Source organism: Ixodes scapularis, unplaced genomic scaffold (genome assembly GCF_016920785.2).
Source record: "Ixodes scapularis isolate PalLabHiFi unplaced genomic scaffold, ASM1692078v2 PGA_scaffold2__306_contigs__length_199485367, whole genome shotgun sequence".
In the NCBI taxonomy this organism is placed as follows: domain Eukaryota; kingdom Metazoa; phylum Arthropoda; class Arachnida; order Ixodida; family Ixodidae; genus Ixodes; species Ixodes scapularis.
The window spans coordinates 134,285,308-134,307,817 of NW_024609857.1; positions in this window are offsets into that span (position 1 = coordinate 134,285,308).

Sequence of the window (22,510 nt, forward strand, 5' to 3'; positions counted from 1 at the left end):
GCGCAGTAGCGGCTTCTTCCTTGCGGAGGGCTTAACGGAGGGGTAAGCGCGGTCTACGAAAACTTCCTAATTTAGGAAGCTTTCGTAGATCGTTTCCGCTGTCCCGCAACGCTCTCCGCAGCCTGCTACGATACCCGAACTCGAGAGTGAAGGCCATCGGCACGCAGGCGCAGTAGCGGCTTCTTCCTATCGGAGTGCTTAGCGGAGGGGTAAGCGCGGTCTACGAAAACTTCCTAATTTAGGAAGCTTTCGTAGATCGTTTCCGCCGTCGCGGAACGCTCTCCGCAGCCTGCTACGATACCCGAACTCGAGAGTGAAGGCCATCGGCACGCAGGCGCAGTAGCGGCTTCTTCCTTGCGGAGGGCTTAGCGGAGGAGTAAGCACGGTCTACGAAAACTTCCTAATTTAGGAAGCTTTCGTAGATCGTTTCCGCTGTCCCGCAACGCTCTCCGCAGCCTGCTACGATACCCGAACTCGAGAGTGAAGGCCATCGGCACGCAGGCGCAGTAGCGGCTTCTTCCTTGCGGAGGGCTTAGCGGAGGGGTAAGCGCGGTCTACGAAAACTTCCTAATTTAGGAAGCTTTCGTAGATCGTTTCCGCCGTCGCGGAACGCTCTCCGCAGCCTGCTACGATACCCGAACTCGAGAGTGAAGGCCATCGGCACGCAGGCGCAGTAGCGGCTTCTTCCTTGCGGAGGGCTTAGCGGAGGAGTAAGCACGGTCTACGAAAACTTCCTAATTTAGGAAGCTTTCGTAGATCGTTTCCGCCGTCGCGGAACGCTCTCCGCAGCCTGCTACGATACCCGAACTCGAGAGTGAAGGCCATCGGCACGCAGGCGCAGTAGCGGCTTCTTCCTTGCGGAGGGCTTAACGGAGGGGTAAGCGCGGTCTACGAAAACTTCCTAATTTAGGAAGCTTTCGTAGATCGTTTCCGCTGTCCCGCAACGCTCTCCGCAACCTGCTACGATACCCGAACTCGAGAGTGAAGGCCATCGGCACGCAGGCGCAGTAGCGGCTTCTTCCTTGCGGAGGGCTTATCGGACGGGTAAGCGCGGTCTACGAAAACTTCCTAATTTAGAGAGCTTTCGTAGATCGTTTCCGCTGTCCCGGAACGCTCTCCGCAGCCTGCTACGATACCCGAACTCGAGAGTGAAGGCCATCGGCACGCAGGCGCAGTAGCGGCTTCTTCCTTGCGGAGGGCTTAACGGAGGGGTAAGCGCGGTCTACGAAAACTTCCTAATTTAGGAAGCTTTCGTAGATCGTTTCCGCTGTCCCGCAACGCTCTCCGCAGCCTGCTACGATACCCGAACTCGAGAGTGAAGGCCATCGGCACGCAGGCGCAGTAGCGGCTTCTTCCTTGCGGAGTGCTTAGCGGAGGGGTAAGCGCGGTCTACGAAAACTTCCTAATTTAGGAAGCTTTCGTAGATCGTTTCCGCCGTCGCGCAACGCTCTCCGCAGCCTGCTACGATACCCGAACTCGAGAGTGAAGGCCATCGGCACGCAGGCGCAGTAGCGGCTTCTTCCTTGCGGAGGGCTTAGCGGAGGGGTAAGCGCGGTCTATGAAAACTTCCTAATTTAGGAAGCTTTCGTAGATCGTTTCCGCCGTCGCGCAACGCTCTCCGCAGCCTGCTACAATACCCGAACTCGAGAGTGAAGGCCATCGGCACGCAGGCGCAGTAGCGGCTTCTTCCTTGCGGAGGGCTTAGCGGAGGGTTAAGCGCGGTCTACGAAAACTTCCTAATTTAGGAACCTTTCGTAGATCGTTTCCGCTGTCCCGCAACGCTCTCCGCAGCCTGCTACAATACCCGAACTCGAGAGTGAAGGCCATCGGCACGCAGGCGCAGTAGCGGCTTCTTCCTTGCGGAGGGCTTAGCGGAGGGGTAAGCGCGGTCTATGAAAACTTCCTAATTTAGGAAGCTTTCGTAGATCGTTTCCGCCGTCGCGCAACGCTCTCCGCAGCCTGCTACGATACCCGAACTCGAGAGTGAAGGCCATCGGCACGCAGGCGCAGTAGCGGCTTCTTCCTTGCGGAGGGCTTAGCGGAGGGGTAAGCGCGGTCTATGAAAACTTCCTAATTTAGGAAGCTTTCGTAGATCGTTTCCGCCGTCGCGCAACGCTCTCCGCAGCCTGCTACAATACCCGAACTCGAGAGTGAAGGCCATCGGCACGCAGGCGCAGTAGCGGCTTCTTCCTTGCGGAGGGCTTAGCGGAGGGTTAAGCGCGGTCTACGAAAACTTCCTAATTTAGGAACCTTTCGTAGATCGTTTCCGCTGTCCCGCAACGCTCTCCGCAGCCTGCTACAATACCCGAACTCGAGAGTGAAGGCCATCGGCACGCAGGCGCAGTAGCGGCTTCTTCCTTGCGGAGGGCTTAGCGGAGGGGTAAGCGCGGTCTATGAAAACTTCCTAATTTAGGAAGCTTTCGTAGATCGTTTCCGCCGTCGCGCAACGCTCTCCGCAGCCTGCTACAATACCCGAACTCGAGAGTGAAGGCCATCGGCACGCAGGCGCAGTAGCGGCTTCTTCCTTGCGGAGGGCTTAGCGGAGGGGTAAGCGCGGTCTATGAAAACTTCCTAATTTAGGAAGCTTTCGTAGATCGTTTCCACGGTCCCGCAACGCTCTCCGCAGCCTGCTACGATACCCGAACTCGAGAGTGAAGGCCATCGGCACGCAGGCGCAGTAGCGGCTTCTTCCTTGCGGAGGGCTTAGCAGAGGGGTAAGCGCGGTCTACGAAAACTTCCTAATTTAGGAAGCTTTCGTAGATCGTTTCCGCCGTCCCGCAACGCTCTCCGCAGCCTGCTACGATACCCGAACTCGAGAGTGAAGGCCATCGGCACGCAGGCGCAGTAGCGGCTTCTTCCTTGCGGAGGGCTTAGCGGAGGGGTAAGCGCGGTCTACGAAAACTTCCTAATTTAGGAAGCTTTCGTAGACCGTTTCCGCTGTCGCGCAACGCTCTCCGCAGCCTGCTACGATACCCGAACTCGAGAGTGAAGGCCATCGGCACGCAGTCGCAGTAGCGGCTTCTTCCTTGCGGAGGGCTTAGCGGAGGGGTAAGCGCGGTCTACGAAAACTTCCTAATTTAGGAAGCTTTCGTAGACCGTTTCCGCTGTCGCGCAACGCTCTCCGCAGCCTGCTACGATACCCGAACTCGAGAGTGAAGGCCATCGGCACGCAGGCGCAGTAGCGGCTTCTTCCTTGCGGAGGGCTTAGCGGAGGGTTAAGCGCGGTCTACGAAAACTTCCTAATTTAGGAAGCTTTCGTAGATCGTTTCCGCCGTCGCGCAACGCTCTCCGCAGCCTGCTACGATACCCGAACTCGAGAATGAAGGCCATCGGCACCCAGGCGCAGTAGCGGCTTCTTCCTTGCGGAGGGCTTAGCGGAGGGGTAAGCGCGGTCTATGAAAACTTCCTAATTTAGGAAGCTTTCGTAGATCGTTTCCGCTGTCCCGCAACGCTCTCCGCAGCCTGCTACGATACCCGAACTCGAGAGTGAAGGCCATCGGCACGCAGGCGCAGTAGCGGCTTCTTCCTTGCGGAGGGCTTAGCGGAGGGGTAAGCGCGGTCTACGAAAACTTCCTAATTTAGGAAGCTTTCGTAGATCGTTTCCGCCGTCGCGCAACGCTCTCCGCAGCCTGCTACAATACCCGAACTCGAGAGTGAAGGCCATCGGCACGCAGGCGCAGTAGCGGCTTCTTCCTTGCGGAGGGCTTAGCGGAGGGGTAAGCGCGGTCTATGAAAACTTCCTAATTTAGGAAGCTTTCGTAGATCGTTTCCGCTGTCCCGCAACGCTCTCCGCAGCCTGCTACGATACCCGAACTCGAGAGTGAAGGCCATCGGCACGCAGGCGCAGTAGCGGCTTCTTCCTTGCGGAGGGCTTAGCGGAGGAGTAAGCGCGGTCTACGAAAACTTCCTAATTTAGGAAGCTTTCGTAGATCGTTTCCGCCGTCGCGCAACGCTCTCCGCAGCCTGCTACAATACCCGAACTCGAGAGTGAAGGCCATCGGCACGCAGGCGCAGTAGCGGCTTCTTCCTTGCGGAGGGCTTAGCGGAGGGGTAAGCGCGGTCTATGAAAACTTCCTAATTTAGGAAGCTTTCGTAGATCGTTTCCGCTGTCCCGCAACGCTCTCCGCAGCCTGCTACGATACCCGAACTCGAGAGTGAAGGCCATCGGCACGCAGGCGCAGTAGCGGCTTCTTCCTTGCGGAGGGCTTAGCGGAGGGGTAAGCGCGGTCTATGAAAACTTCCTAATTTAGGAAGCTTTCGTAGATCGTTTCCGCTGTCCCGCAACGCTCTCCGCAGCCTGCTACGATACCCGAACTCGAGAGTGAAGGCCATCGGCACGCAGGCGCAGTAGCGGCTTCTTCCTTGCGGAGGGCTTAGCGGAGGGGTAAGCGCGGTCTACGAAAACTTCCTAATTTAGGAAGCTTTCGTAGATCGTTTCCGCCGTCCCGCAACGCTCTCCGCAGCCTGCTACAATACCCGAACTCGAGAGTGAAGGCCATCGGCACGCAGGCGCAGTAGCGGCTTCTTCCTTGCGGAGGGCTTAGCGGAGGGGTAAGCGCGGTCTATGAAAACTTCCTAATTTAGGAAGCTTTCGTAGATCGTTTCCGCCGTCGCGCAACGCTCTCCGCAGCCTGCTACAATACCCGAACTCGAGAGTGAAGGCCATCGGCACGCAGGCGCAGTAGCGGCTTCTTCCTTGCGGAGGGCTTAGCGGAGGGGTAAGCGCGGTCTATGAAAACTTCCTAATTTAGGAAGCTTTCGTAGATCGTTTCCGCTGTCCCGCAACGCTCTCCGCAGCCTGCTACGATACCCGAACTCGAGAGTGAAGGCCATCGGCACGCAGGCGCAGTAGCGGCTTCTTCCTTGCGGAGGGGTTAGCGGAGGGGTAAGCGCGGTCTACGAAAACTTCCTAATTTAGGAAGCTTTCGTAGATCGTTTCCGCCGTCCCGCAACGCTCTCCGCAGCCTGCTACAATACCCGAACTCGAGAGTGAAGGCCATCGGCACGCAGGCGCAGTAGCGGCTTCTTCCTTGCGGAGGGCTTAGCGGAGGGGTAAGCGCGGTGTATGAAAACTTCCTAATTTAGGAAGCTTTCGTAGATCGTTTCCGCCGTCCCGCAACGCTCTCCGCAGCCTGCTACAATACCCGAACTCGAGAGTGAAGGCCATCGGCACGCAGGCGCAGTAGCGGCTTCTTCCTTGCGGAGGGCTTAGCGGAGGGGTAAGCGCGGTCTACGAAAACTTCCTAATTTAGGAAGCTTTCGTAGATCGTTTCCGCCGTCCCGCAACGCTCTCCGCAGCCTGCTACGATACCCGAACTCGAGAGTGAAGGCCATCGGCACGCAGGCGCAGTAGCGGCTTCTTCCTTGCGGAGGGCTTAGCGGAGGGGTAAGCGCGGTCTACGAAAACTTCCTAATTTAGGAAGCTTTCGTAGATCGTTTCCGCCGTCCCGCAACGCTCTCCGCAGCCTGCTACGATACCCGAACTCGAGAGTGAAGGCCATCGGCACGCAGGCGCAGTAGCGGCTTCTTCCTTGCGGAGGGCTTAGCGGAGGGGTAAGCGCGGTCTACGAAAACTTCCTAATTTAGGAACCTTTCGTAGATCGTTTCCGCTGTCCCGCAACGCTCTCCGCAGCCTGCTACGATACCCGAACTCGAGAGTGAAGGCCATCGGCACGCAGGCGCAGTAGCGGCTTCTTCCTTGCGGAGGGCTTAGCGGAGGGGTAAGCGCGGTCTACGAAAACTTCCTAATTTAGGAAGCTTTCGTAGATCGTTTCCGCCGTCCCGCAACGCTCTCCGCAGCCTGCTACAATACCCGAACTCGAGAGTGAAGGCCATCGGCACGCAGGCGCAGTAGCGGCTTCTTCCTTGCGGAGGGCTTAGCGGAGGTGTAAGCGCGGTCTACGAAAACTTCCTAATTTAGGAAGCTTTCGTAGATCGTTTCCGCCGTCCCGCAACGCTCTCCGCAGCCTGCTACAATACCCGAACTCGAGAGTGAAGGCCATCGGCACGCAGGCGCAGTAGCGGCTTCTTCCTTGCGGAGGGCTTAGCGGAGGGGTAAGCGCGGTCTACGAAAACTTCCTAATTTAGGAAGCTTTCGTAGATCGTTTCCGCCGTCGCGCAACGCTCTCCGCAGCCTGCTACGATACCCGAACTCGAGAGTGAAGGCCATCGGCACGCAGTCGCAGTAGCGGCTTCTTCCTTGCGGAGGGCTTAACGGAGGGGTAAGCGCGGTCTACGAAAACTTCCTAATTTAGGAAGCTTTCGTAGATCGTTTCCGCTGTCGCGCAACGCTCTCCGCAGCCTGCTACAATACCCGAACTCGAGAGTGAAGGCCATCGGCACGCAGGCGCAGTAGCGGCTTCTTCCTTGCGGAGGGCTTAGCGGAGGGGTAAGCGCGGTCTATGAAAACTTCCTAATTTAGGAAGCTTTCGTAGATCGTTTCCGCCGTCGCGCAACGCTCTCCGCAGCCTGCTACGATACCCGAACTCGAGAGTGAAGGCCATCGGCACGCAGGCGCAGTAGCGGCTTCTTCCTTGCGGAGGGCTTAGCGGAGGGGTAAGCGCGGTCTATGAAAACTTCCTAATTTAGGAAGCTTTCGTAGATCGTTTCCGCCGTCGCGCAACGCTCTCCGCAGCCTGCTACAATACCCGAACTCGAGAGTGAAGGCCATCGGCACGCAGGCGCAGTAGCGGCTTCTTCCTTGCGGAGGGCTTAGCGGAGGGTTAAGCGCGGTCTACGAAAACTTCCTAATTTAGGAACCTTTCGTAGATCGTTTCCGCTGTCCCGCAACGCTCTCCGCAGCCTGCTACAATACCCGAACTCGAGAGTGAAGGCCATCGGCACGCAGGCGCAGTAGCGGCTTCTTCCTTGCGGAGGGCTTAGCGGAGGGGTAAGCGCGGTCTATGAAAACTTCCTAATTTAGGAAGCTTTCGTAGATCGTTTCCGCCGTCGCGCAACGCTCTCCGCAGCCTGCTACGATACCCGAACTCGAGAGTGAAGGCCATCGGCACGCAGGCGCAGTAGCGGCTTCTTCCTTGCGGAGGGCTTAGCGGAGGGGTAAGCGCGGTCTATGAAAACTTCCTAATTTAGGAAGACTTCGTAGATCGTTTCCGCCGTCGCGCAACGCTCTCCGCAGCCTGCTACAATACCCGAACTCGAGAGTGAAGGCCATCGGCACGCAGGCGCAGTAGCGGCTTCTTCCTTGCGGAGGGCTTAGCGGAGGGTTAAGCGCGGTCTACGAAAACTTCCTAATTTAGGAACCTTTCGTAGATCGTTTCCGCTGTCCCGCAACGCTCTCCGCAGCCTGCTACAATACCCGAACTCGAGAGTGAAGGCCATCGGCACGCAGGCGCAGTAGCGGCTTCTTCCTTGCGGAGGGCTTAGCGGAGGGGTAAGCGCGGTCTATGAAAACTTCCTAATTTAGGAAGCTTTCGTAGATCGTTTCCGCCGTCGCGCAACGCTCTCCGCAGCCTGCTACAATACCCGAACTCGAGAGTGAAGGCCATCGGCACGCAGGCGCAGTAGCGGCTTCTTCCTTGCGGAGGGCTTAGCGGAGGGGTAAGCGCGGTCTATGAAAACTTCCTAATTTAGGAAGCTTTCGTAGATCGTTTCCACGGTCCCGCAACGCTCTCCGCAGCCTGCTACGATACCCGAACTCGAGAGTGAAGGCCATCGGCACGCAGGCGCAGTAGCGGCTTCTTCCTTGCGGAGGGCTTAGCAGAGGGGTAAGCGCGGTCTACGAAAACTTCCTAATTTAGGAAGCTTTCGTAGATCGTTTCCGCCGTCCCGCAACGCTCTCCGCAGCCTGCTACGATACCCGAACTCGAGAGTGAAGGCCATCGGCACGCAGGCGCAGTAGCGGCTTCTTCCTTGCGGAGGGCTTAGCGGAGGGGTAAGCGCGGTCTACGAAAACTTCCTAATTTAGGAAGCTTTCGTAGACCGTTTCCGCTGTCGCGCAACGCTCTCCGCAGCCTGCTACGATACCCGAACTCGAGAGTGAAGGCCATCGGCACGCAGTCGCAGTAGCGGCTTCTTCCTTGCGGAGGGCTTAGCGGAGGGGTAAGCGCGGTCTACGAAAACTTCCTAATTTAGGAAGCTTTCGTAGACCGTTTCCGCTGTCGCGCAACGCTCTCCGCAGCCTGCTACGATACCCGAACTCGAGAGTGAAGGCCATCGGCACGCAGGCGCAGTAGCGGCTTCTTCCTTGCGGAGGGCTTAGCGGAGGGTTAAGCGCGGTCTACGAAAACTTCCTAATTTAGGAAGCTTTCGTAGATCGTTTCCGCCGTCGCGCAACGCTCTCCGCAGCCTGCTACGATACCCGAACTCGAGAATGAAGGCCATCGGCACCCAGGCGCAGTAGCGGCTTCTTCCTTGCGGAGGGCTTAGCGGAGGGGTAAGCGCGGTCTATGAAAACTTCCTAATTTAGGAAGCTTTCGTAGATCGTTTCCGCTGTCCCGCAACGCTCTCCGCAGCCTGCTACGATACCCGAACTCGAGAGTGAAGGCCATCGGCACGCAGGCGCAGTAGCGGCTTCTTCCTTGCGGAGGGCTTAGCGGAGGGGTAAGCGCGGTCTACGAAAACTTCCTAATTTAGGAAGCTTTCGTAGATCGTTTCCGCCGTCGCGCAACGCTCTCCGCAGCCTGCTACAATACCCGAACTCGAGAGTGAAGGCCATCGGCACGCAGGCGCAGTAGCGGCTTCTTCCTTGCGGAGGGCTTAGCGGAGGGGTAAGCGCGGTCTATGAAAACTTCCTAATTTAGGAAGCTTTCGTAGATCGTTTCCGCTGTCCCGCAACGCTCTCCGCAGCCTGCTACGATACCCGAACTCGAGAGTGAAGGCCATCGGCACGCAGGCGCAGTAGCGGCTTCTTCCTTGCGGAGGGCTTAGCGGAGGGGTAAGCGCGGTCTACGAAAACTTCCTAATTTAGGAAGCTTTCGTAGATCGTTTCCGCCGTCGCGCAACGCTCTCCGCAGCCTGCTACAATACCCGAACTCGAGAGTGAAGGCCATCGGCACGCAGGCGCAGTAGCGGCTTCTTCCTTGCGGAGGGCTTAGCGGAGGGGTAAGCGCGGTCTATGAAAACTTCCTAATTTAGGAAGCTTTCGTAGATCGTTTCCGCTGTCCCGCAACGCTCTCCGCAGCCTGCTACGATACCCGAACTCGAGAGTGAAGGCCATCGGCACGCAGGCGCAGTAGCGGCTTCTTCCTTGCGGAGGGCTTAGCGGAGGGGTAAGCGCGGTCTATGAAAACTTCCTAATTTAGGAAGCTTTCGTAGATCGTTTCCGCTGTCCCGCAACGCTCTCCGCAGCCTGCTACGATACCCGAACTCGAGAGTGAAGGCCATCGGCACGCAGGCGCAGTAGCGGCTTCTTCCTTGCGGAGGGCTTAGCGGAGGGGTAAGCGCGGTCTATGAAAACTTCCTAATTTAGGAAGCTTTCGTAGATCGTTTCCGCCGTCCCGCAACGCTCTCCGCAGCCTGCTACAATACCCGAACTCGAGAGTGAAGGCCATCGGCACGCAGGCGCAGTAGCGGCTTCTTCCTTGCGGAGGGCTTAGCGGAGGGGTAAGCGCGGTCTATGAAAACTTCCTAATTTAGGAAGCTTTCGTAGATCGTTTCCGCCGTCGCGCAACGCTCTCCGCAGCCTGCTACAATACCCGAACTCGAGAGTGAAGGCCATCGGCACGCAGGCGCAGTAGCGGCTTCTTCCTTGCGGAGGGCTTAGCGGAGGGGTAAGCGCGGTCTATGAAAACTTCCTAATTTAGGAAGCTTTCGTAGATCGTTTCCGCTGTCCCGCAACGCTCTCCGCAGCCTGCTACGATACCCGAACTCGAGAGTGAAGGCCATCGGCACGCAGGCGCAGTAGCGGCTTCTTCCTTGCGGAGGGGTTAGCGGAGGGGTAAGCGCGGTCTACGAAAACTTCCTAATTTAGGAAGCTTTCGTAGATCGTTTCCGCCGTCCCGCAACGCTCTCCGCAGCCTGCTACAATACCCGAACTCGAGAGTGAAGGCCATCGGCACGCAGGCGCAGTAGCGGCTTCTTCCTTGCGGAGGGCTTAGCGGAGGGGTAAGCGCGGTGTATGAAAACTTCCTAATTTAGGAAGCTTTCGTAGATCGTTTCCGCCGTCCCGCAACGCTCTCCGCAGCCTGCTACAATACCCGAACTCGAGAGTGAAGGCCATCGGCACGCAGGCGCAGTAGCGGCTTCTTCCTTGCGGAGGGCTTAGCGGAGGGGTAAGCGCGGTCTACGAAAACTTCCTAATTTAGGAAGCTTTCGTAGATCGTTTCCGCCGTCCCGCAACGCTCTCCGCAGCCTGCTACGATACCCGAACTCGAGAGTGAAGGCCATCGGCACGCAGGCGCAGTAGCGGCTTCTTCCTTGCGGAGGGCTTAGCGGAGGGGTAAGCGCGGTCTACGAAAACTTCCTAATTTAGGAAGCTTTCGTAGATCGTTTCCGCCGTCCCGCAACGCTCTCCGCAGCCTGCTACGATACCCGAACTCGAGAGTGAAGGCCATCGGCACGCAGGCGCAGTAGCGGCTTCTTCCTTGCGGAGGGCTTAGCGGAGGGGTAAGCGCGGTCTACGAAAACTTCCTAATTTAGGAACCTTTCGTAGATCGTTTCCGCTGTCCCGCAACGCTCTCCGCAGCCTGCTACGATACCCGAACTCGAGAGTGAAGGCCATCGGCACGCAGGCGCAGTAGCGGCTTCTTCCTTGCGGAGGGCTTAGCGGAGGGGTAAGCGCGGTCTACGAAAACTTCCTAATTTAGGAAGCTTTCGTAGATCGTTTCCGCCGTCCCGCAACGCTCTCCGCAGCCTGCTACAATACCCGAACTCGAGAGTGAAGGCCATCGGCACGCAGGCGCAGTAGCGGCTTCTTCCTTGCGGAGGGCTTAGCGGAGGTGTAAGCGCGGTCTACGAAAACTTCCTAATTTAGGAAGCTTTCGTAGATCGTTTCCGCCGTCCCGCAACGCTCTCCGCAGCCTGCTACAATACCCGAACTCGAGAGTGAAGGCCATCGGCACGCAGGCGCAGTAGCGGCTTCTTCCTTGCGGAGGGCTTAGCGGAGGGGTAAGCGCGGTCTACGAAAACTTCCTAATTTAGGAAGCTTTCGTAGATCGTTTCCGCCGTCCCGCAACGCTCTCCTCAGCCTGCTACGATACCCGAACTCGAGAGTGAAGGCCATCGGCACGCAGGCGCAGTAGCGGCTTCTTCCTTGCGGAGGGCTTAGCGGAGGGGTAAGCGCGGTCTACGAAAACTTCCTAATTTAGGAAGCTTTCGTAGATCGTTTCCGCCGTCCCGCAACGCTCTCCGCAGCCTGCTACAATACCCGAACTCGAGAGTGAAGGCCATCGGCACGCAGGCGCAGTAGCGGCTTCTTCCTTGCGGAGGGCTTAGCGGAGGTGTAAGCGCGGTCTACGAAAACTTCCTAATTTAGGAAGCTTTCGTAGATCGTTTCCGCCGTCCCGCAACGCTCTCCGCAGCCTGCTACGATACCCGAACTCGAGAGTGAAGGCCATCGGCACGCAGGCGCAGTAGCGGCTTCTTCCTTGCGGAGGGCTTAGCGGAGGGGTAAGCGCGGTCTACGAAAACTTCCTAATTTAGGAAGCTTTCGTAGATCGTTTCCGCCGTCCCGCAACGCTCTCCGCAGCCTGCTACAATACCCGAACTCGAGAGTGAAGGCCATCGGCACGCAGGCGCAGTAGCGGCTTCTTCCTTGCGGAGGGCTTAGCGGAGGTGTAAGCGCGGTCTACGAAAACTTCCTAATTTAGGAAGCTTTCGTAGATCGTTTCCGCCGTCCCGCAACGCTCTCCGCAGCCTGCTACAATACCCGAACTCGAGAGTGAAGGCCATCGGCACGCAGGCGCAGTAGCGGCTTCTTCCTTGCGGAGGGCTTAGCGGAGGGGTAAGCGCGGTCTACGAAAACTTCCTAATTTAGGAAGCTTTCGTAGATCGTTTCCGCCGTCCCGCAACGCTCTCCGCAGCCTGCTACGATACCCGAACTCGAGAGTGAAGGCCATCGGCACGCAGGCGCAGTAGCGGCTTCTTCCTTGCGGAGGGCTTAGCGGAGGGGTAAGCGCGGTCTACGAAAACTTCCTAATTTAGGAAGCTTTCGTAGATCGTTTCCGCCGTCCCGCAACGCTCTCCGCAGCCTGCTACAATACCCGAACTCGAGAGTGAAGGCCATCGGCACGCAGGCGCAGTAGCGGCTTCTTCCTTGCGGAGGGCTTAGCGGAGGTGTAAGCGCGGTCTACGAAAACTTCCTAATTTAGGAAGCTTTCGTAGATCGTTTCCGCCGTCCCGCAACGCTCTCCGCAGCCTGCTACGATACCCGAACTCGAGAGTGAAGGCCATCGGCACGCAGGCGCAGTAGCGGCTTCTTCCTTGCGGAGGGCTTAGCGGAGGGGTAAGCGCGGTCTACGAAAACTTCCTAATTTAGGAAGCTTTCGTAGATCGTTTCCGCCGTCCCGCAACGCTCTCCGCAGCCTGCTACAATACCCGAACTCGAGAGTGAAGGCCATCGGCACGCAGGCGCAGTAGCGGCTTCTTCCTTGCGGAGGGCTTAGCGGAGGTGTAAGCGCGGTCTACGAAAACTTCCTAATTTAGGAAGCTTTCGTAGATCGTTTCCGCCGTCCCGCAACGCTCTCCGCAGCCTGCTACAATACCCGAACTCGAGAGTGAAAGCCATCGGCACGCAGGCGCAGTAGCGGCTTCTTCCTTGCGGAGGGCTTAGCGGAGGGGTAAGCGCGGTCTACGAAAACTTCCTAATTTAGGAAGCTTTCGTAGATCGTTTCCGCCGTCCCGCAACGCTCTCCGCAGCCTGCTACGATACCCGAACTCGAGAGTGAAGGCCATCGGCACGCAGGCGCAGTAGCGGCTTCTTCCTTGCGGAGGGCTTAGCGGAGGTGTAAGCGCGGTCTACGAAAACTTCCTAATTTAGGAAGCTTTCGTAGATCGTTTCCGCCGTCCCGCAACGCTCTCCGCAGCCTGCTACGATACCCGAACTCGAGAGTGAAGGCCATCGGCACGCAGGCGCAGTAGCGGCTTCTTCCTTGCGGAGGGCTTAGCGGAGGGGTAAGCGCGGTCTACGAAAACTTCCTAATTTAGGAAGCTTTCGTAGATCGTTTCCGCCGTCCCGCAACGCTCTCCGCAGCCTGCTACGATACCCGAACTCGAGAGTGAAGGCCATCGGCACGCAGACGCAGTAGCGGCTTCTTCCTTGCGGACGGCTTAGCGGAGGGGTAAGCGCGGTCTACGAAAACTTCCTAATTTAGGAAGCTTTCGTAGATCGTTTCCGCCGTCCCGCAACGCTCTCCGCAGCCTGCTACGATACCCGAACTCGAGAGTGAAGGCCATCGGCACGCAGGCGCAGTAGCGGCTTCTTCCTTGCGGAGGGCTTAGCGGAGGGGTAAGCGCGGTCTACGAAAACTTCCTAATTTAGGAAGCTTTCGTAGATCGTTTCCGCCGTCCCGCAACGCTCTCCGCAGCCTGCTACAATACCCGAACTCGAGAGTGAAGGCCATCGGCACGCAGGCGCAGTAGCGGCTTCTTCCTTGCGGAGGGCTTAGCGGAGGGGTAAGCGCGGTCTACGAAAACTTCCTAATTTAGGAAGCTTTCGTAGATCGTTTCCGCCGTCCCGCAACGCTCTCCGCAGCCTGCTACGATACCCGAACTCGAGAGTGAAGGCCATCGGCACGCAGGCGCAGTAGCGGCTTCTTCCTTGCGGAGGGCTTAACGGAGGGGTAAGCGCGGTCTACGAAAACTTCCTAATTTAGGAAGCTTTCGTAGATCGTTTCCGCCGTCCCGCAACGCTCTCCGCAGCCTGCTACGATACCCGAACTCGAGAGTGAAGGCCATCGGCACGCAGGCGCAGTAGCGGCTTCTTCCTTGCGGAGGGCTTAACGGAGGGGTAAGCGCGGTCTACGAAAACTTCCTAATTTAGGAAGCTTTCGTAGATCGTTTCCGCCGTCCCGCAACGCTCTCCGCAGCCTGCTACAATACCCGAACTCGAGAGTGAAGGCCATCGGCACGCAGGCGCAGTAGCGGCTTCTTCCTTGCGGAGGGCTTAACGGAGGGGTAAGCGCGGTCTACGAAAACTTCCTAATTTAGGAAGCTTTCGTAGATCGTTTCCGCCGTCCCGCAACGCTCTCCGCAGCCTGCTACAATACCCGAACTCGAGAGTGAAGGCCATCGGCACGCAGGCGCAGTAGCGGCTTCTTCCTTGCGGAGGGCTTAGCGGAGGGGTAAGCGCGGTCTATGAAAACTTCCTAATTTAGGAAGCTTTCGTAGATCGTTTCCGCCGTCCCGCAACGCTCTCCGCAGCCTGCTACGATACCCGAACTCGAGAGTGAAGGCCATCGGCACGCAGGCGCAGTAGCGGCTTCTTCCTTGCGGAGGGCTTAACGGAGGGGTAAGCGCGGTCTACGAAAACTTCCTAATTTAGGAAGCTTTCGTAGATCGTTTCCGCTGTCCCGCAACGCTCTCCGCAGCCTGCTACGATACCCGAACTCGAGAGTGAAGGCCATCGGCACGCAGGCGCAGTAGCGGCTTCTTCCTTGCGGAGGGCTTAGCGGAGGGGTAAGCGCGGTCTACGAAAACTTCCTAATTTAGGAAGCTTTCGTAGATCGTTTCCGCCGTCCCGCAACGCTCTCCGCAGCCTGCTACGATACCCGAACTCGAGAGTGAAGGCCATCGGCACGCAGGCGCAGTAGCGGCTTCTTCCTTGCGGAGGGCTTAGCGGAGGGGTAAGCGCGGTCTACGAAAACTTCCTAATTTAGGAAGCTTTCGTAGATCGTTTCCGCCGTCCCGCAACGCTCTCCGCAGCCTGCTACGATACCCGAACTCGAGAGTGAAGGCCATCGGCACGCAGGCGCAGTAGCGGCTTCTTCCTTGCGGAGGGCTTAGCGGAGGGGTAAGCGCGGTCTACGAAAACTTCCTAATTTAGGAAGCTTTCGTAGATCGTTTCCGCCGTCCCGCAACGCTCTCCGCAGCCTGCTACAATACCCGAACTCGAGAGTGAAGGCCATCGGCACGCAGGCGCAGTAGCGGCTTCTTCCTTGCGGAGGGCTTAGCGGAGGGGTAAGCGCGGTCTATGAAAACTTCCTAATTTAGGAAGCTTTCGTAGATCGTTTCCGCCGTCCCGCAACGCTCTCCGCAGCCTGCTACGATACCCGAACTCGAGAGTGAAGGCCATCGGCACGCAGGCGCAGTAGCGGCTTCTTCCTTGCGGAGGGCTTAACGGAGGGGTAAGCGCGGTCTACGAAAACTTCCTAATTTAGGAAGCTTTCGTAGATCGTTTCCGCTGTCCCGCAACGCTCTCCGCAGCCTGCTACGATACCCGAACTCGAGAGTGAAGGCCATCGGCACGCAGGCGCAGTAGCGGCTTCTTCCTTGCGGAGGGCTTAGCGGAGGGGTAAGCGCGGTCTACGAAAACTTCCTAATTTAGGAAGCTTTCGTAGATCGTTTCCGCCGTCCCGCAACGCTCTCCGCAGCCTGCTACGATACCCGAACTCGAGAGTGAAGGCCATCGGCACGCAGGCGCAGTAGCGGCTTCTTCCTTGCGGAGGGCTTAACGGAGGGGTAAGCGCGGTCTACGAAAACTTCCTAATTTAGGAAGCTTTCGTAGATCGTTTCCGCTGTCCCGCAACGCTCTCCGCAGCCTGCTACAATACCCGAACTCGAGAGTGAAGGCCATCGGCACGCAGGCGCAGTAGCGGCTTCTTCCTTGCGGAGGGCTTAGCGGAGGGGTAAGCGCGGTCTACGAAAACTTCCTAATTTAGGAAGCTTTCGTAGATCGTTTCCGCCGTCCCGCAACGCTCTCCGCAGCCTGCTACGATACCCGAACTCGAGAGTGAAGGCCATCGGCACGCAGGCGCAGTAGCGGCTTCTTCCTTGCGGAGGGCTTAGCGGAGGGGTAAGCGCGGTCTACGAAAACTTCCTAATTTAGGAACCTTTCGTAGATCGTTTCCGCTGTCCCGCAACGCTCTCCGCAGCCTGCTACGATACCCGAACTCGAGAGTGAAGGCCATCGGCACGCAGGCGCAGTAGCGGCTTCTTCCTTGCGGAGGGCTTAGCGGAGGGGTAAGCGCGGTCTATGAAAACTTCCTAATTTAGGAACCTTTCGTAGATCGTTTCCGCCGTCGCGCAACGCTCTCCGCAGCCTGCTACAATACCCGAACTCGAGAGTGAAGGCCATCGGCACGCAGGCGCAGTAGCGGCTTCTTCCTTGCGGAGGGCTTAGCGGAGGGGTAAGCGCGGTCTACGAAAACTTCCTAATTTAGGAAGCTTTCGTAGATCGTTTCCGCCGTCGCGCAACGCTCTCCGCAGCCTGCTACAATACCCGAACTCGAGAGTGAAGGCCATCGGCACGCAGGCGCAGTAGCGGCTTCTTCCTTGCGGAGGGCTTAGCGGAGGGGTAAGCGCGGTCTATGAAAACTTCCTAATTTAGGAAGCTTTCGTAGATCGTTTCCGCCGTCGCGCAACGCTCTCCGCAGCCTGCTACAATACCCGAACTCGAGAGTGAAGGCCATCGGCACGCAGGCGCAGTAGCGGCTTCTTCCTTGCGGAGGGCTTAGTGGAGGGGTAAGCGCGGTCTATGAAAACTTCCTAATTTAGGAAGCTTTCGTAGATCGTTTCCGCCGTCGCGCAACGCTCTCCGCAGCCTGCTACAATACCCGAACTCGAGAGTGAAGGCCATCGGCACGCAGGCGCAGTAGCGGCTTCTTCCTTGCGGAGGGCTTAGCGGAGGGGTAAGCGCGGTCTATGAAAACTTCCTAATTTAGGAAGCTTTCGTAGATCGTTTCCGCTGTCCCGCAACGCTCTCCGCAGCCTGCTACGATACCCGAACTCGAGAGTGAAGGCATCGGCACGCAGGCGCAGTAGCGGCTTCTTCCTTGCGGAGGGCTTAGCGGAGGGGTAAGCGCGGTCTACGAAAACTTCCTAATTTAGGAAGCTTTCGTAGATCGTTTCCGCCGTCCCGCAACGCTCTCCGCAGCCTGCTACGATACCCGAACTCGAGAGTGAAGGCCATCGGCACGCAGGCGCAGTAGCGGCTTCTTCCTTGCGGAGGGCTTAACGGAGGGGTAAGCGCGGTCTACGAAAACTTCCTAATTTAGGAAGCTTTCGTAGATCGTTTCCGCTGTCCCGCAACGCTCTCCGCAGCCTGCTACAATACCCGAACTCGAGAGTGAAGGCCATCGGCACGCAGGCGCAGTAGCGGCTTCTTCCTTGCGGAGGGCTTAGCGGAGGGGTAAGCGCGGTCTACGAAAACTTCCTAATTTAGGAAGCTTTCGTAGATCGTTTCCGCCGTCCCGCAACGCTCTCCGCAGCCTGCTACGATACCCGAACTCGAGAGTGAAGGCCATCGGCACGCAGGCGCAGTAGCGGCTTCTTCCTTGCGGAGGGCTTAGCGGAGGGGTAAGCGCGGTCTACGAAAACTTCCTAATTTAGGAACCTTTCGTAGATCGTTTCCGCTGTCCCGCAACGCTCTCCGCAGCCTGCTACGATACCCGAACTCGAGAGTGAAGGCCATCGGCACGCAGGCGCAGTAGCGGCTTCTTCCTTGCGGAGGGCTTAGCGGAGGGGTAAGCGCGGTCTATGAAAACTTCCTAATTTAGGAAGCTTTCGTAGATCGTTTCCGCCGTCGCGCAACGCTCTCCGCAGCCTGCTACAATACCCGAACTCGAGAGTGAAGGCCATCGGCACGCAGGCGCAGTAGCGGCTTCTTCCTTGCGGAGGGCTTAGCGGAGGGGTAAGCGCGGTCTACGAAAACTTCCTAATTTAGGAAGCTTTCGTAGATCGTTTCCGCCGTCGCGCAACGCTCTCCGCAGCCTGCTACAATACCCGAACTCGAGAGTGAAGGCCATCGGCACGCAGGCGCAGTAGCGGCTTCTTCCTTGCGGAGGGCTTAGCGGAGGGGTAAGCGCGGTCTATGAAAACTTCCTAATTTAGGAAGCTTTCGTAGATCGTTTCCGCCGTCGCGCAACGCTCTCCGCAGCCTGCTACAATACCCGAACTCGAGAGTGAAGGCCATCGGCACGCAGGCGCAGTAGCGGCTTCTTCCTTGCGGAGGGCTTAGTGGAGGGGTAAGCGCGGTCTATGAAAACTTCCTAATTTAGGAAGCTTTCGTAGATCGTTTCCGCCGTCGCGCAACGCTCTCCGCAGCCTGCTACAATACCCGAACTCGAGAGTGAAGGCCATCGGCACGCAGGCGCAGTAGCGGCTTCTTCCTTGCGGAGGGCTTAGCGGAGGGGTAAGCGCGGTCTATGAAAACTTCCTAATTTAGGAAGCTTTCGTAGATCGTTTCCGCTGTCCCGCAACGCTCTCCGCAGCCTGCTACGATACCCGAACTCGAGAGTGAAGGCATCGGCACGCAGGCGCAGTAGCGGCTTCTTCCTTGCGGAGGGCTTAGCGGAGGGGTAAGCGCGGTCTACGAAAACTTCCTAATTTAGGAAGCTTTCGTAGATCGTTTCCGCTGTCCCGCAACGCTCTCCGCAGCCTGCTACGATACCCGAACTCGAGAGTGAAGGCCATCGGCACGCAGGCGCAGTAGCGGCTTCTTCCTTGCGGAGGGCTTAGCGGAGGGGTAAGCGCGGTCTACGAAAACTTCCTAATTTAGGAAGCTTTCGTAGATCGTTTCCGCCGTCCCGCAACGCTCTCCGCAGCCTGCTACGATACCCGAACTCGAGAGTGAAGGCCATCGGCACGCAGGCGCAGTAGCGGCTTCTTCCTTGCGGAGGGCTTAGCGGAGGGGTAGGCGCGGTCTACGAAAACTTCCTAATTTAGGAAGCTTTCGTAGATCGTTTCCGCCGTCCCGCAACGCTCTCCGCAGCCTGCTACGATACCCGAACTCGAGAGTGAAGGCCATCGGCACGCAGGCGCAGTAGCGGCTTCTTCCTTGCGGAGGGCTTAGCGGAGGGGTAAGCGCGGTCTACGAAAACTTCCTAATTTAGGAAGCTTTCGTAGATCGTTTCCGCTTTCCCGCAACGCTCTCCGCAGCCTGCTACGATACCCGAACTCGAGAGTGAAGGCCATCGGCACGCAGGCGCAGTAGCGGCTTCTTCCTTGCGGAGGGCTTAGCGGAGGGGTAAGCGCGGTCTATGAAAACTTCCTAATTTAGGAAGCTTTCGTAGATCGTTTCCGCCGTCCCGCAACGCTCTCCGCAGCCTGCTACGATACCCGAACTCGAGAGTGAAGGCCATCGGCACGCAGGCGCAGTAGCGGCTTCTTCCTTGCGGAGGGCTTAGCGGAGGGGTAAGCGCGGTCTACGAAAACTTCCTAATTTAGGAAGCTTTCGTAGATCGTTTCCGCTGTCCCGCAACGCTCTCCGCAGCCTGCTACGATACCCGAACTCGAGAGTGAAGGCCATCGGCACGCAGGCGCAGTAGCGGCTTCTTCGTTGCGGAGGGCTTAGCGGAGGGGTAAGCGCGGTCTACGAAAACTTCCTAATTTAAGAAGCTTTCGTAGATCGTTTCCGCTGTCCCGCAACGCTCTCCGCAGCCTGCTACGATACCCGAACTCGAGAGTGAAGGCCATCGGCACGCAGGCGCAGTAGCGGCTTCTTCCTTGCGGAGGGCTTAGCGGAGGGGTAGGCGCGGTCTACGAAAACTTCCTAATTTAGGAAGCTTTCGTAGATCGTTTCCGCTATCGCGGAACGCTCTCCCCAGCCTGCTACGATACCCGAACTCGAGAGTGAAGGCCATCGGCACGCAGGCGCAGTAGCGGCTTCTTCCTTGCGGAGGGCTTAGCGGAGGGGTAGGCGCGGTCTACGAAAACTTCCTAATTTAGGAAGCTTTCGTAGATCGTTTCCGCTGTCCCGCAACGCTCTCCGCAGCCTGCTACGATACCCGAACTCGAGAGTGAAGGCCATCGGCACGCAGGCGCAGTAGCGGCTTCTTCCTTGCGGAGGGCTTAGCGGAGGGGTAGGCGCGGTCTACGAAAACTTCCTAATTTAGGAAGCTTTCGTAGATCGTTTCCGCTGTCCCGCAACGCTCTCCGCAGCCTGCTACGATACCCGAACTCGAGAGTGAAGGCCATCGGCACGCAGGCGCAGTAGCGGCTTCTTCGTTGCGGAGGGCTTAGCGGAGGGGTAAGCGCGGTCTACGAAAACTTCCTAATTTAAGAAGCTTTCGTAGATCGTTTCCGCTGTCCCGGAACGCTCTCCGCAGCCTGCTACGATACCCGAACTCGAGAGTGAAGGCCATCGGCACGCAGGCGCAGTAGCGGCTTCTTCCTTGCGGAGGGCTTATCGGGGGCGTAAGCGCGGTCTACGAAAACTTCCTAATTTAGGAAGCTTTCGTAGATCGTTTCCGCTGTCGCGGAACGCTCTCCGCAGCCTGCTACAATACCCGAACTCGAGAGTGAAGGCCATCGGCACGCAGGCGCAGTAGCGGCTTCTTCCTTGCGGAGGGCTTAACGGAGGGGTAAGCGTGGTCTACGAAAACTTCCTAATTTAGGAAGCTTTCGTAGATCGTTTCCGCTGTCCCGCAACGCTCTCCACAGCCTGCTACGATACCCGAACTCGAGAGTGAAGGCCATCGGCACGCAGGCGCAGTAGCGGCTTCTTCCTTGCGGAGGGCTTAGCGGAGCGGTAAGCGCGGTCTACGAAAACTTCCTAATTTAGGAAGCTTTCGTAGATCCTTTCCGCCGTCGCGGAACGCTCTCCACAGCCTGCTACGATACCCGAACTCGAGAGTGAAGGCCATCGGTACGCACGCGCAGTAGCGGCTTCTTCCTTGCGGAGGGCTTAGCGGAGCGGTAAGCGCGGTCTACGAAAACTTCATAATTTAGGAAGCTTTCGTAGATCGTTTCCGCCGTCGCGGAACGCTCTCCACAGCCTGCTACGATACCCGAACTCGAGAGTGAAGGCCATCGGCACGCAGGCGCAGTAGCGGCTGCTTCCTTGCGGAGGGCTTAGCGGAGCGGTAAGCGCGGTCTACGAAAACTTCCTAATTTAGGAAGCTTTCGTAGATCCTTTCCGCCGTCGCGGAACGCTCTCCACAGCCTGCTACGATACCCGAACTCGAGAGTGAAGGCCATCGGTACGCAGGCGCAGTAGCGGCTTCTTCCTTGCGGAGGGCTTAGCGGAGCGGTAAGCGCGGTCTACGAAAACTTCCTAATTTAGGAAGCTTTCGTAGATCGTTTCCGCCGTCGCGGAACGCTCTCCACAGCCTGCTACGATACCCGAACTCGAGAGTGAAGGCCATCGGCACGCAGGCGCAGTAGCGGCTTCTTCCTTGCGGAGGGCTTAGCGGAGCGGTAAGCGCGGTCTACGAAAACTTCCTAATTTAGGAAGCTTTCGTAGATCGTTTCCGCCGTCGCGGAACGCTCTCCACAGCCTGCTACGATACCCGAACTCGAGAGTGAAGGCCATCGGCACGCAGGCGCAGTAGCGGCTTCTTCCTTGCGGAGGGCTTAGCGGAGCGGTAAGCGCGGTCTACGAAAACTTCCTAATTTAGGAAGCTTTCGTAGATCGTTTCCGCCGTCGCGGAACGCTCTCCACAGCCTGCTACGATACCCGAACTCGAGAGTGAAGGCCATCGGCACGCAGGCGCAGTAGCGGCTTCTTCCTTGCGGAGGGCTTAGCGGAGCGGTAAGCGCGGTCTACGAAAACTTCCTAATTTAGGAAGCTTTCGTAGATCCTTTCCGCCGTCGCGGAACGCTCTCCACAGCCTGCTACGATACCCGAACTCGAGAGTGAAGGCCATCGGCACGCAGGCGCAGTAGCGGCTTCTTCCTTGCGGAGGGCTTAGCGGAGCGGTAAGCGCGGTCTACGAAAACTTCCTAATTTAAAAAGCTTTCGTAGATCGTTTCCGCCGTCGCGGAACGCTCTCCACAGCCTGCTACGATACCCGAACTCGAGAGTGAAGGCCATCGGCACGCAGGCGCAGTAGCGGCTTCTTCCTTGCGGAGGGCTTAGCGGAGCGGTAAGCGCGGTCTACGAAAACTTCCTAATTTAGGAAGCTTTCGTAGATCCTTTCCGCCGTCGCGGAACGCTCTCCACAGCCTGCTACGATACCCGAACTCGAGAGTGAAGGCCATCGGCACGCAGGCGCAGTAGCGGCTTCTTCCTTGCGGAGGGCTTAGCGGAGCGGTAAGCGCGGTCTACGAAAACTTCCTAATTTAGGAAGCTTTCGTAGATCCTTTCCGCCGTCGCGGAACGCTCTCCACAGCCTGCTACGATACCCGAACTCGAGAGTGAAGGCCATCGGTACGCAGGCGCAGTAGCGGCTTCTTCCTTGCGGAGGGCTTAGCGGAGGGGTAAGCGCGGTCTACGAAAACTTCCTAATTTAGGAAGCTTTCGTAGATCGTTTCCGCCGTCGCGGAACGCTCTCCACAGCCTGCTACGATACCCGAACTCGAGAGTGAAGGCCATCGGCACGCAGGCGCAGTAGCGGCTTCTTCCTTGCGGAGGGCTTAGCGGAGCGGTAAGCGCGGTCTACGAAAACTTCCTAATTTAGGAAGCTTTCGTAGATCCTTTCCGCCGTCGCGGAACGCTCTCCACAGCCTGCTACGATAC